Source organism: Rutidosis leptorrhynchoides, chromosome 3 (assembly GCF_046630445.1).
Source record: "Rutidosis leptorrhynchoides isolate AG116_Rl617_1_P2 chromosome 3, CSIRO_AGI_Rlap_v1, whole genome shotgun sequence".
NCBI lineage: Eukaryota > Viridiplantae > Streptophyta > Magnoliopsida > Asterales > Asteraceae > Rutidosis > Rutidosis leptorrhynchoides.
In genome coordinates, this window is record NC_092335.1 from 663,591,931 (window position 1) to 663,608,646 (window position 16,716).

A 16,716-nucleotide genomic window follows, 5' to 3' on the forward strand; every position below is an offset into this window, starting at 1 on the left:
GTGACAAAAATTGATCTATGAAACAACCCAACCCGTATTCCATACGATAAATTTTTTTTTTTTTGTAATGATACACATTTACGCGCCAATAAAATATGTAAACCAATCCACAAGTTCCATTTAAACGTTCAACAATTTATATGTTTACAAAAGGCACGAAGGCCATTAATTAAGTTTAATACAAGTTTGACCCACTACAACGATAGTTTATAATCCAAACGACCCCTTGAGTATGGTTTGGGACTAAACTACCCAAAACGTTAGGCCAACTTTCAAACTTCAACAAAACATCATCAAAGGCCACCTAGTGCCCGATAACCCCTTTGCCCTTATCCGCACCTGCAACTAAAAAGATAAACAACGAGAGGGGTAAGCTAATGCTTAGTGAATGCAATAATTATACATGTTCATATATAACCTACTTACTTGCAATCACTTACACAATACCGCATACAAGCTAGCTATTCGACAAACAAGCAAACATCATGCATAAACTACAATCCACAAGTCACGAGGAGCTAGCAATCGACAATAGCATATAGTTCATAATTTAATATGCTAAATACACATTTACACAACTATGGTTAACCAATAGCAAAGAGGAATGGTACTCAAAACTCCCATCGGTGTTCATAACAACCGTTAGTGCACAACACATATATCACCAACCCTTGGACAACACATATCCGTTCTAAGATCATTAGTGTACAACACATATAACACCAACTTGGACAACACATATCCATTTAATAAACCGTTAGCGTACAACACATATATCGCTAAATTAGACAACACATATCCGTTCATAATTTGTTAGTGTACAACACATATATCGCTAACTAGGACAACACATATCCTTACGTACAAATAAGCACATCATATACGTACAAGTATACTTATTCCACTCACCTTGACACAAGGATGATGATTATGCACGTCCGAACTTCAAGGCAATGTACCTAATTCATTAAGTACACATTCAATACATCAACTAGTGGAATTAACCACATTACACTTACTTGAGCATTTAATGACCCAATTTGCATTAAATGACTCAACCACACCAATACCGCCCTTAAATGGCCAAGACCCGACTTTAACCACTAAAGCTAGTGCATTAAAGTCTACTAACTTCAATTAACACAAACTTAGGGTAATTCATACCCATTTCACCCAAACTAGGTCAACTAGTACATTTTGACCCATTTTAAATTACTTAGCCTCACAATCAAGCCAAACTTACCCATTAACACTTCTTTCATAAATCTAAAAGTGTATTAGTGACTAGCAACACCATTTGACACTTACAACCCCAAATCACAAGACCAAAACCCTAGTTTGTGGCTATTAGGGTTCCATTACAACAACATAACCCAAATTCACCCATTTTACCCTCAAATGGGTCATACAAGTCTCTAGTAACCAAACCCTAGCCATTAACCAATTAAAACTCAAAACTTAGAGTTAGAACTTACCGAGACTATCAACGCGTAGCTAGAGATACAAGGAACAACTTCAATTCTTGCTCCAAAGATCAACCCTCAATACTTCACTCTCAAATCTCACTTTCAATCCAAATGGGTTTTTAAGTTTTGGGAGAGAAAATAGAAAGAAAAGGGAAAAGAAATTAAATGAAATGGATGAGTGGTTGGGATTTAATGCTCCCATCAGATTTATTCGCCAAATTACAAATTTGCCCCATAAAGTCATTTAATTTGAGCTAAAACCGGATTCTGTCCAGCAGGACTGCCGCGGCGCGGCCCATTTGTCGCGGCGCGACATTCAACGTGAAAATGGACCACTCATAACTCAACTTCTGTTCCTGGTTTGCTTGCTATGCCGCGGCGCGGACCAATTTGTCGCGGCGCGGCCTAAGGCTGGAACTTGACACTTCGACCACCTTAAACAAATTTCAACATTAATTAATTTTGTACATTCCAAACCCGCTTCCTATTCTCACCTAACCTTCAACTATAGTCTCGCAAGACTTAACGCTATCAAAACCCACGTATAGACTTGCTTACGCACACATTATCAAGTATACACACACACACACACACACACACACACACACACACACACACACACATATATATATATATATATATATATATATATATATATATATATATATATATATATATATATATATATATATATATATATACATACATATATTCATACATTTACGCGTAAGCTAACGAGTTATTCACGTACAAATGATTAAGTATGTACCTTTCGATACGTACGAGAAAACGGGATGTTACAACTCTCCCCCACTTGAATCGGAGCGCGTCCTCGCGATCCAAGCCGCATGACAAGCCGGGAGATAAGCCAAAACAAACTCTTCGGATTCCCACGTAAACTCGGAACCCTTTCGATGTCGCCATTGCACCTTGAAAGTTCTAATTTCCTTGTTTCGCAACATCTTAACCTTCTCATCAAGGATTGCCACCGGTTCTTCCGCATACTCTAGCTTGTTATTCAACGTAATCTCATCTAAAGGCACCCAAGTCGAGTCATCCGCAAGACACTTGCGAATATGGGAAACATGAAATGTGTTATGAATTCCCGCAAGTTCTTCGGGTAACTCTAGTCGATAAGCAACCTCACCAACACGTGCCAAAACCTTGAAAGGACCAATAAATCGAGGAGCTAACTTTCCTCGTTTCCGAAACCGGATAACACCCTTCCATGGAGAAACCTTAAGCATCACCATGTCACCTTCTTGAAACTCAATCCTTCTCCTACCTTTATCGGCATAAGACTTTTGTCTATCTTGCGCCGCTTTAAGTCGAGCCCGAATCATCTCAATTTTACTATTCATCTCCAAAACCAAATCGGAACTCCCGATTTCCTTTTGTCCCACTTCACCCCAACAAATTGGGGTTCAACACCTACGCCCATAAAGCATCTCATATGGCGGCATTCCAATACTAGTGTGGTAACTATTGTTGTATGAGAATTCCACCAAGGGTAAGTGCTCATCCCAACTTCCACCAAAATCAATAATACACGCCCTTAACATATCCTCTAACGTTTGGTTCGTACGCTCGGTTTGACCGTCCGTTTGAGGATGATACGCCGTGCTCATTTTCAATTGAGTACCCATATCTTCATGAAACTTGTTCCAAAAGCGGGACGTAAAACGAGTATCCCGATCCAAAACAATAGATATAGGAACCCCATGTCTCGATATCACCTCCTTGATAAACAACTTGGATAAAGTCTCCGATGATATCGTTTCCCGAATGGGAAGAAACAAAGCACTTTTCGTCAATTGATCAACTATCACCCAAATCGTATCATATTGGGTTCTCGCCGTCTTCGGTAACTTAGTAATGAAGTCCATGGTAATGTGCTCCCATTTCCATTTCGGGACTTCCAAGGGTTGTAACTTACCGTACGGCTTTTGGTGTTCGGATTTAACTTGTAAACATGTAACACATTGTTCAACATATTTTACGACGTCGCGTTTCATGCCCGGCCACCAATAATCCTTCCTCAAGTCAAGATACATTTTCGTCGCGCCCGGATGAATGGAATACTTTGACTTATGTGCTTCATCAAGTAGCACTTGTCGATAATCACCTATCTTAGGCACCCACACTCTTCCTTGAAAAGACAACAAACCACGCGAGCCCATAGTAATGAACTCCGTTTGCCCCACAATCCGCTCTTCATGCTTGTTGTGAACATAAGCTTCTATTTGAATCTCACCAAGCTTTACAAGGAAATCGTTAGTAATAATCATGCGTAACGATCCTACTCGTATCGCCGGATGTTGACTCTTTCGACTCAACTCATCCGCGACCACGTTCTCCTTTCCCGGATGGTAAAGTATCTCGCAATCATAATCCTTTACCACATCCATCCACCTACGTTGACGATAATTCAAATCTCGTTGAGTAAAAAGATGTTTCAAACTCTTATGGTCCGAATAAATCGTGCACTTGACACCATGCAAGTAGTGGCGCCAAATTTTCAACGCATGAACCACCGCCGCCAATTCAAGATCGTGAGTCGGGTATCTCTTTTCGTGTTCCTTTAATTATCGAGAGGCGTAAGCGATGACTTTACCTCTTTGCATCAAAACACACCCGAGCCCATTTAAAGAAGCATCACAATAAACCGTCATGTCTTCTACCCCTTCCGGCAATACTAACACTTGAGCTTGACACAATTTCTCTTTTAACAGTTGAAAAACGATTTCTTGCTCGTTCTCCCAACTGAATCTTACGTTCTTCCTCGTCAATTTAGTCAAAGGAGAAGCAATCTTAGAAAAGTCTTGGATGAACCGACGATAATAACCGGCCAATCCGAGAAAACTTTGGATTTCCGCAGGCGTACTCGGTCGTCCCCAACTCTTCACCGTTTCTATCTTCCCCGGGTCTACTTGAATACCTTCTTGATTCACAATATGGCCAAGGAATTGAACTTCTCTTAGCCAAAATTCACATTTGGAGAATTTTGCATACAACTTCTCCTTCCGCAATGTCTTCAACACTTCACGCAAATGCTGCTCATGTTCCTTCATACTCTTAGAATAAACAAGTATGTCGTCGATGAACACAATTACCGACTTGTCCAACATAGGTTGGCACACCAGGTTCATAAGATCCATGAATGCCGCCGGTGCATTCGTAAGACCAAAAGGCATAACTACAAACTCAAAATGCCCATAACGCGTTCGAAAAGCCGTTTTCTATATATCTTCCTCACGGACCCGTACTTGATGATAGCCGGATCGTAAGTCAATCTTAGAAAAATACGTTGCACCTTGGAGTTGGTCAAATAAATCGTCAATCCTAGGTAATGGATAGCGATTCTTGATCGTTACTTTGTTCAACTCCCGATAATCGATGCACATCCGCATACTTCCATCTTTCTTTTTCACAAACAAGACCGGTGCACCCCATGGCGAGGAGCTCGGTCGAATGAAACCCTTTTCAAGCAACTCTTGGGTTTGATTTAACAACTCTTGCATTTCCGTCAGTGCTAAACGATAAGGAGTTTTAGCAATGGAGGTAGCCCCCGGAACCAACTCAATGCGAAATTCTACTAGTCTTTCCGCCGGAACACCCGGTAACTCGTCCGGAAAAACGTCTTCGAATTTACTAACCACCGGAATTTCACGAATGGATGGTGGCTCATCACGAGTATCCACAACATGGGCAAGATAAGCCATGCCACCACTAACAAGAAAACGACGTGCCCGTGCAAAAGAACATATCGGCACAGGTCTTCTTCGTTTATCGCCGTGAATAATTAACTCTCCCCCACTTGGGGCTTTTACACGAATAAATTTTTCGTGACATGCAATATCGGCTCTATTATGATCGAGCCAATCCATACCCACAACGATATCAAAATCGTCCAAAGTCATAGGAATGAGATCAATTTTAAAGTTTTCGGCACCAAACACAACATCACAATTTTTACATACGTCAACCACTAGCACCGTCTTGCCGTCCGCTATTTCGACTTCTACCGGACGACTTAACTTAGCTAATAGCTTATTAAGTTTAGGTACAAATCGAGGTAACACAAAAGACAAATTTGCACCACTATCAAATAGAATCCTTGCCGGATTAGAGTTAACCATGAAAGTACCTGAGACAACTTCGTTCGATTGTTTTGCTTCATCATTGGTCATCAAATAATTTCGACCCCTAGCCGTACCCGCTGCCTTTTCTAACCGCTTAACATTATCATTGCGCAACTCGGGACACTCGGGCCTCTTGTGCCCTTCTTTACCACAATTGAAACAAGTAAATTTGGGTGTGGAAGGTGAGTTGGGGCAATCACGAGAGATGTGACCTTTTTGCCCACAAGTATAGCAAGTGGGTACATAACCACCGGAGCCACCTTTCTTCACACTGTTAACACTTTAGGAGCCCTTCTTGTTCTTTTTGTTGGAAAAGCTCGATTGACTCGAATTCTCGAACTTCCTCTTTCCAAAAGTAAAACCACTCTTTCTCAACACAAGCGCTTCAAAACCCTTCGCCATATTGAACAATTCATCAAAACTCTTCACCACGTTCACACTAATTTTCTCTTGATAATTATCATTCAAGATCCTATAAAAATCTTCCTTCAACATCTTATCGTTCCAGACATACTCCGGGCAAAATTGGGTCTTGGACAAAAACACGGATTTGAGAGTGTTCAAATCCATCGACCCTTGTCTCAAGGAACGTAACTCGTCCTTAAACCTAGTTAGATCGGCCGGAGTTCGGTACTCATCGAAAAACTCTACCTTGAATTCATCCCAAGTAAAATCCATGCATTGTTCTTCACCATAAACTTGGATTTTCGCATCCCACCATAGCTTAGCGTCACCCCTTACCATGCTACAACCATACCTTGTCTTCTTATCAAGAGGACATTCACAAGTACGGAAAGCCCCCTCCATATCGGAGATCCATCGGGCACTCTTGAGAGGGTATCGTTCACCTTCAAAGGTGGGAGGTTGAGAATCCTTAAAATTCTTATAAAAGAAGTCCCGTCTCCCCACATTATCCTCTTGATGAACGGCCTTCACTTGCTCCTTGACTACATTGACTAATTGCTAGTCAATCGTATCTAGAAACATTTTCTTAACATCCTCGAGGAACTCCGCCTTTTGACGTTTAAAGATGGCCTCATCTTTGGCCGTGAACTCAACGTCCTCACTCGTACCCCCAATTTCGTTGTCGTGTCCGTTTCTCATCTTCATTCTATAAAACGGAAAAGATTAAACAACGAACAAAACAAAAGGACATAACACGTATGCATATAAGTATACCTCACACTACTCCATCTTACTCAACAATCGTCGTACATTACTTGTTTGACACGATTTGCACTCGTAACAATGGTAGCTAATCATTGTTACGCGAACACATCGCATTAACTTGCTAGTACAACGTCCATCTCGTTTGATGATTGCTAACACAACACATATCAATTAGCACGAGGTTAGTTCACATAAACCAAAGTACTAACCATTCCCGATTAGACCCAAAGTCCTACAAGTCCCGCATAAAAGCGCATGCACAATAAAGTCTAAGTCTAGGCACTTATCTCAAGTCGCCTAAATCCCTTAGACCATGCTCTGATACCACTTGAAACAACCCAACCCGTATTCCATACGATAAAATTTTTTTTTTGTAATGATACACATTTACGCGCCAATAAAATATGTAAACCAATCCACAAGTTCCATTTAAACGTTCAACAATTTATATGTTTACAAAAGGCACGAAGGCCATTAATTAAGTTCAATACAAGTTTGACCCACTACAACGATAGTTTATAATCCAAACGACCCCTTGAGCATGGTTTGGGACTAAACTACCCAAAACGTTAGGCCAACTTTCAAACTTCAACAAAACATCATCAAAGGCCACCTAGTGCCCGATAACCCCTTTGCCCTTATCCGCACCTGCAACTAAAAAAGATAAACAATGAGAGGGGTAAACTAATGCTTAGTGAATGCAATAATTATACATGTTCATATATAACCTACTTACTTGCAATCACTTACACAATACCGCATACAAGCTAGCTATTCGACAAACATGCAAACATCATGCATAAACTACAATCCACAAGTCACGAGGAGCTAGCAACCGACAATAGCATATAGTTCATAATTTAATATGCTAGATACACATTCACACAACTATGGTTAACAAATAGCAAAGAGGAATGGTACTCAAAATTCCCATCGGTGTTCATAACAACCGTTAGTGCACAACACATATATCACCAACCCTTGGATAACACATATCCGTTCTAAGATCATTAGTGTACAACACATATAACACCAACTTGGACAACACATATCCATTTAATAAACCGTTAGCGTACAACACATATATTGCTAAATTAGACAACACATATCCGTTCATAATTCGTTAGTGTACAACACATATATCGCTAACTAGGACAACACATATCCTTACGTACAAATAAGCACATCATATACGTACAAGTATACTTAATCCACTCACCTTGACACAAGGATGATGATTATGCACGTCCGAACTTCAAGGCAATGTACCTAATTCATTAAGTACACATTCAATACACCAACTAGTGGAATTAACCACATTACACTTACTTGAGCATTTAATGACACAATTTGCATTAAATGACTCAACCACACCAATACCGCCCTTAAATGGCCAAGACCCGACTTTAACCACTAAAGCTAATGCATTAAAGTCTACTAACTTCAATTAACACAAACTTAGGGTAATTCATACCCATTTCACCCAAACTAGGTCAACTAGTACATTTTGACCCATTTTAAATTACTTAGCCTCACAATCAAGCCAAACTTACCCATTAACACTTCTTTCATAAATCTAAAAGTGTATTAGTGACTAGCAACACCATTTGACACTTACAACCCCAAATCACAAGACCAAAACCCTAGTTTGTGGCTATTAGGGTTCCATTACAACAACATAACCCAAATTCACCCATTTTACCCTCAAATGGGTCATACAAGTCTCTAGTAACCAAACCCTAGCCATTAACCAATTAAAACTCAAAACTTAGAGTTAGAACTTACCGAGACTATCAACGCGTAGCTAGAGATACAAAGAACAACTTCAATTCTTGCTCCAAAGATCAACCCTCAATCCTTCACTCTCAAATCTCACTTTCAATCCAAATGAGTTTTAAGTTTTGGTAGAGAAAATAGAAAGAAAAGGGAAAAGAAATTAAATGAAATGGATGAGTGGTTGGGATTTAATGCTCCCATCAGATTTATTCGCCAAATTACAAATTTGCCCCTTAAAGTCATTTAATTTGAGCTAAAACCGGATTCTGTCCAGCAGGACTGCCGCGGCGCGGCCCATTTGTCGCGACGCGACATTCAACGTGAAAATCGACCACTCATAACTCAACTTCTGTTCCTGGTTTGCTTGCTATGCCGCGGCGCAGACCAATTTGTCGCGGCGCTGCCTAAGGCTGGAACTGGACACTTCGACCACCTTAAACAAATTTCAACATTAATTAATTTTGTACATTCCAAACCCGCTTCCTATTCTCACCTAACCTTCAATTATAGTCTCGCAAGACTTAACGCTATCAAAACCCACATATAGACTTGCTTAGGCACACATTATCAAGTATACACATACATATATATATATATATATATATATATATATATATATATATATATATATATATACACATATATATATATATATATACATATATTCATACATTTACGCGTAAGCTAACGAGTTATTCACGTACAAATGATTAAGTATGTACCTTTCGATACGTACGAGAAAACGGGATGTTACAATCTAGCTTCAAAGGATCTTGGATGGCTTGAAAGTTCTTGAAGTAGAATCATGACACAAAAACAAGTTCAAGTAAGATTTTTACTCGAATTAAGATAGTTTATAGTTATAGAAATCGAATCAAAGTTTGAATATGAATATTACCTTGAATTAGAATGATAACCGACTATAAATAACAGAGGTTTCTTGATCTTAGATGATTACTTGGAATGGATTAGAAAGCTTGGAAGTAGACTTGTAAACTTGAAAGTATTCTTGATTTTATGAAACTAGAACTTATAGAATTTATGAAGAACACTTAGAACTTGAAGATAGAACTTGAGAGAGATCAATTAGATGAAGAAAATTGAAGAATGAAAGTGTTTGTAGGTGTTTTTGGTCGTTGGTATATGGATTAGATATAAAGGATGTGTAAGTTTGTTTTTTTGTAAATAATTCATGAATGATTTATAATATTTTTTGTAATTTTGTGAGATATTTCATGCTAGTTGCCAAATGATGATTCCCACATGTTTAGGTGACTCACAAGGGCTGCTAAGATCTGATCATTGAAGTGTATATACCAATAGTAAATATATCTAGAAGCCGTGTATTATACGAGTACGAATACGGGTGCATACGAGTAGAATTGTTGATGAAAATGAATGAAGATGTAATTGTAAGCATTTTTGTTAAGTAGAAGTACTTTGATATGTGTATTGAAGTCTTTCAAAAGTGTACTAATACATCTAAATACACTACATGTATATACATTTTAACTGAGTCGTTAAGTCATCGTTAGTCGTTACATGTAAGTGTTGTTTTGAAACTTTTAAGTTAACGATCTTGTTAAATGTAATTAATTCATTGTTATTATACATAAATGAGATGTTAAATTGTTATGTTAACATGATAACATGGTGTATGAATATATCTTAACATTATATATATATATATATATATATATATATATATATATATATATATATATATATATATATATATATATATATATATATATATATATATATGTTAAAATGTTATTACAACGATAATCGTTACATATATATAATGTTTCGAAATCCTTAAGTTAGTAGTCTCATCTTACTTGTATAGTTCATTGTTAATACACTCAATGATATACTTAATTATCATTTTATCATGTTAAATATAGTATATCAATATCTTAATACAATACATATATATTTAGTAAGACGTTATAACGATAATCGTTATGTATATCGTTTCGAGCTTCATAATTCAATATTCTCATTTTTTATGTATATCACACATTGTTAATATACTTAGTGAGATACTTATTTATCATAATCTCATGTTAACCATATATATGTCCATATATATATCATCATGTCGTTTTTACAAGTTTTAACGTTCGTGAATCGCCGGTCAACTTGGGTGGTCAATTGTCTACATGAAACTCATTTCAAATAATCAAGTCTTAACAAGTTTGATTGTTTAACATGTTGGAAACATTTAATCATGCAAATATAGTTTTCATTTAATATATAATCATGGAATAATCATGGAAAAGTTAGGGTCACTACAGTTAACGGGTACCCGTTTACCTTTTTTTTATAGTAAATAAATGCATTACTAAAAGCATATACAATATATAACTCTGTAAATTATATACTTTATTTATATGTGTATATTTGTACAGTATGTATTATTTCCTATTTCTAATTATTATCACTATCAATTTTTAAATAATTTTATAAATCAAATTCTTGATTTGAATGTAGATGAAAATGTGAAGTTGATAGATGATAAATAAATATATAAATTCATATTGACCTTGTAATCAACATATTTTTTAATTTAATTTTTATTATTATTCATTTTTAATTGTTAATTATTATTATTATTATTATTATTATTATTATTATTATTATTATTATTATTATTATTATGCGGGTATACGGGCCGGGTAAACGGGCCGGATAGACGGGTCTTTATTTAAACCTAGACCCGAACCCGAACCCGAATATTTTTTGAATATCAATCCCATACCCGGCCCGAGACCCCTAGACCCGGACCAGACCCGGCCCAATTATGTCGGGTTTCGGTTTTTCCCCGTCGGGTTCGGGCTTTTTTGCCATCCCTAGTCTTAACGGTGTGTTTCGATGTTCATTTCAGTGTTTAAAAAAACTTTAAAACTGATAAAGTTGAAGTGTGGTTCAATGTCTATTTTTAAAGTTTTAGTGAAACAATGTATGATGTGGATCAACAAGAAAATAGATTAAGTAAAGAAGGGACACCTTGATTCACAGTGTCCATTTTTCGACACTGAAATCGACACTGAAATGAACATTAAGGCGGAGTAGTGAGAACGGTGTTTTCAGTGTTCAATGTTTAAAACGTTGAAAATGAATAGATGTCAAATGGTGCTCTTACGACTTACCTATAAATCCATATAGTATATCTATATTTATATTTATATTTATATTTATTTAGTTGCTCTTATTTATGTTATATCATTTGTCAGTACGATATATTTTAACAGCGAAGGATCAAATTGAATTTAACTTTGAAATTGTAACTATATAGATTCGGTTTCGATTAAGGCTTGGATTAGCAAGTTCGAGTACGTTAAGCAACAAAAAACCTCAATGTGTTCAGTCCAGTGGCAAATTTAAGAACAAAATAACAAAATTGAAAGAGCTCTCAATTCTTTTAAAGTTAATTATATTTGAAGGATACTTTAGTAATTGTTTACCTCTAAATACCTATAAATCTTAATAATATACTAGGTCATATAGTTAAAGTAATTATTATTATTATTATTATTATTATTATTATTATTATTATTATTATTATTATTATTATTAAGCGAGGAAACTTTCATGTGAACGAGCACATTGGCTCCCCAAAGAAGGTAAAACCTCGGGTAATCAAGCCTCCCGAACGCGAGACCTGATACCGAGTGAATTGCGCATTATTATTATTATTATTATTATTATTATTATTATTATTATTATTATTATTATTATTATAACATACGGAGTATCAAGTTTTAAATTATCTGAATTTATTTCAAGTGTTTAGAGATGCAGAATACAAAATTTAAAATGGTTGCAAAGAGAATTCAAATACTCATTTTTAGGAATTTACAAGTTTATCAAAACTCTATAGTATTAGTATAGATGATGGAAGATTATATAGAAATATAAATGTAACCCGACCTATCAGTAATAATTTATCAATATGTAATGTAAGTTACATAAGTTATACAATAACTGTACAATTATGGGTCACTAATTTTTAACTGAGAGTTACAATGATATATTAATCTTTTGTAACTAATCGTACCATAGGTGTTTAAATGTTCATAACATAATTAAAAGAGTAAGTTGGTCATTTACTGACTCTATCTAATGAGATGTTTAAAACTTTTTACGTATGAAATGTTACCATACTCTACAGATAAAGCAAATTGCTTTCGAAAAGCATTTAATTAAATAAAGTTTCGACTTAAGTTGCAACTGCTATAATGCTTCATTCAACGACTATAATAAACAAAATAAAGTACGTCCACATCATCAGCTACAAGTTTGATTGCATTTTTTATCAGTATCATTAATACTACCAATATTCTTAGTCTTAATATTAGTGTTGAATTCAAGAATATTTTTTTAAAACTATAGAATCCTAAGTCCTAAGAGTACATTGTTGGAAAATTACGATCTCACTAATTCCCACCACCCAGCCCAACAATAATAGTAAAGAAATAAGAATAATACACAACACAAGATTTAACGTGGAAACTCCAAAACAGGAGAAAAACCACCGGCCCCCAAAGAGAGAAATACACTATATCACAAATTGTTACAATGATATAGACGACACTCTTAAACCAACTACACTCTCCAAAATATTTAACTAATACAACTCTCAAACAAGGGTAAGAAAGAAAGAAATAATCAAATACTTAAAGTGTATTGATTGGTGCAATTTGAAAGTGAGGCTTAACACTCCTTTTATAACCAAGTCACTCCCTTCCAAGTTTTTCCTCCCACCTATGTGGGATAACATCCATTTTACCAATATAGCTAGCAACCATATCCATCTTCTAACCAAAACTATAACCAACAAATCTTCACCTTTTGGATAGAAGAAGATAACCATGCTTCCATATTGCAAGGATAACCGACGTAGATGCTTCCTTGACGACAACTTCAAGATCCTCATCTTCATGTCGCTGACACTATCTCTAACCCAAGAAATAAAATTTGCATCTTCATCGAATATTGTCAAGACCCGACAATCATTGTCATAACAGACAATCATAACTCTTAACAGAATTATCATACTTCACCATAAAGAGTATAGCACTTAGAATATCGCATTCCAAGCATTTCACCTCGACACATGTTGTTGAACAACCAGCTGAAACTTTATGGTGCAACTTCCCTGTTTGGCCTTCCCGAAAGTCCCATCAGCTACAACATCAGTTTCTACCACACAACCTGCATCAACGCCAAACCAATACCGCTAACGAACATCCCTTTCCACGGTGGCGCGGACACACCATGAGGATGGTGTGACTTCGGAGGAATTCGTCACTCTCCGTAACAACGGAGACATCAATAGCGCCTTTAGAGCCATTTGCCGAATTAGCTCCACCTGGACAATTAACCCTTACATGCCCAGTTTTCCCGCACTTCCAGCATACCAGATTCTTTCCGGAGTTTCTCTTCCGCCTATCCGAACACAACAGTACCGTACATTCTGATGACGAGACCCTGTTACCTTCCAGTCTTTTCCATTCTGATGACGAGACCCCGTTACCTTCCAGTCTTTTCTCCTCGGATAGGAGCTTGCTAGTAACATCTTCAAACTTCAGAGTTTTTTTCCCATACATCAAAATAGGTTTCATGTGTTCATAAGACGATGACAAAGATAATATCAACCTCAAAGCTTTCTCTTCATCATCCACTTTAACTCCAATAGCTTCAAGTTCTGAAACAATACCATTAAGAATATTTAGATGATCTGAAATCTTTGAACCCCCATCCATACGCAAAGTATGAAATTGTTCTTTAAGACACAACAGATTTGAGATGCCCTTGCCCTGGTACAACTGCTCTAGTTTAACCCAAAGCACATTTGCCGTTGATAACCCGTGCACATTTGCAAGCACGTTCTTTGCAAGACACAAACGGATCGCACTTGCTGCCCTCAAATCCATATCATCCCATTCTTCTTCATCGAACTTACTACTAGAATCACTGTCGAAAACAAAGGTGGGTTTACCTTTCAATGCCTTGTGTAACTCGGACTGAATCAACACATCCTTGACTTGAACCTGCCATAAGCCAAAATTGATCCTCCCATCAAATTTCTCTACATCAAACCTCATTGGACTGAACTTCGACATCGTATCCGTATCCTATAAACAACACTTTCTCTGATTTTGCTCACGTTTCGAATAGCCAAAAGATGTAGCAGGTAGCCAGGACCCTTTAAATCGGAAATCCACAACTCGCCACTAACAAATCCAACTATTACTACGAATCAGAAAAAATATTATCTAACCAGATACCCTATACGATCAATAGAACTCGTTTCTGATGTGGACGATCCACTCCTGTGACAACCACAGAGCATACTCCGACTCCTATAACCGAGACCCCCGTCAAACCTGAGGCTCTGATACCAGTTGATGGCAACGGAGACAGAATCCAGGACCACCACAGAATATTGTCCGCTTTGGGAACAGCGAGCCACCAGCGACTCAACTACCCTCACGGGTTTAAAACGCGTCCTGTGAGGAAGAGGTATCAAGCCACATATATGGGCCTTTGTTTTTGCCTCTCCAACCGATGTAGGAAAGGGGTGAAGGTCACCCCAACAATCCCCCCCCCCCCCCTCCCAACATCGGTGTGGTAACCCCGACTCTGATACCAGTTGATGGCAACGGAGACAGAAGCCAGGACCACCACAGAATATTGTCCGCTTTGGGAACAGCGAGCCACCAGCGACTCAACTGTGTAACTCGGTTTAAGGTACTAGTATCTAATAAGAGGAACGTTGTGTTTGATTGTCTCTGAAAAGAAATGATTCATCGTTTAATTAACTGGAACAAGTTTGTTTTTAATCTCGTGAAATTTAATGAAATAATTATCTATGTTAAACCATTTTGAAGTTATAGTTATCTCTTAATCATTAACTCGTGCAATTTCTTTTAATATCCCCTTAAATTATATCTAGAACACATTCAAATAATTATTTCTTACATCATTGAAAGTTTTCATTCACGATAATTATAAAATGGGTTACTGTCATTCAGAATGAACTCCAGTTTGAGAAACATAACATTCAGTCATAAAAAAACTAGTTAAACTTTGAATAAACTCACACATTTTTGAACAACTCGAAAGCATACAATGATATATGGATTAGCTTTACTTGAATGATGAGGTACATTACTATAAAAAAAAAAATTTGGGTAAGCGAGGAAACCCTCCTATGAACGAGCACATTGACTCCCCTATAGAAAGTAAAACCTCGGGTAATCAAGCCCCCCGAGCGCGAAACCTGATACCGGGTGAATTGCGCATTATGCGCACCCTGTAGTCACACTCCCTTTTTGAACAATTTGGCATAGTCAGGAATTGAACTCGGGTGGTATGCTTTCATTGGGCAACTCAGTGACCACTCAGGCAAGCCTGAATGGTTATATAGTTCTAACTTTACATTATATGTTTGTCAATAACATGTTTTGATAGTACACAGATTACCATGGTTACATTACTACCAAGTCGAAACAAAAGTATTAGTATCGTGTGACGTTATGGCACTCTGATCCGAAATGCCAACAATTATCTTAACATGTACGAGTGACGTTAAGTCATTTAGCCCGTCAAAGTCTGTTATGTTAACGAATCATGTGACGTGGGTCAAAAGCTACGTACTCGTGCAAGAACCTAAAATATATATTATCTTTCGCTTGGGAAAACAAATGTTATGAATTAAAAAGAGGTGTTGCATCACAAGAAGAAATATTGGGTTCATCTGCATTGAAACTGTGAGTGGGTCTAATGTTAGTCAGCCTTAACAATGAATGATATCATTCATACCTACCGGGCTGTCCACAAATCATGATTATAAAATGGACACTCTGCAATGGGTCAATCTTAGATGTGGCAAAATGGGCATTTAACTCGAACAGATTAGTAGGTTAACATACAGTTTGTTTTTAAGGATCTTTTTTAGCACAAACACTGACAGATCATGCATGTACACTTACAAACAGACCCAAATATTGGCTAATACCATTAGCAATGTGACATGAGTTTATGATTTGAAGTGCATCTTTAGGCTCGGCCGCTCAGATACCAATTTTTTGAACATTACTATAATAAAAATCTTTAAAAGTAGACGATGAATGTTGCATGTATTAAAAGAT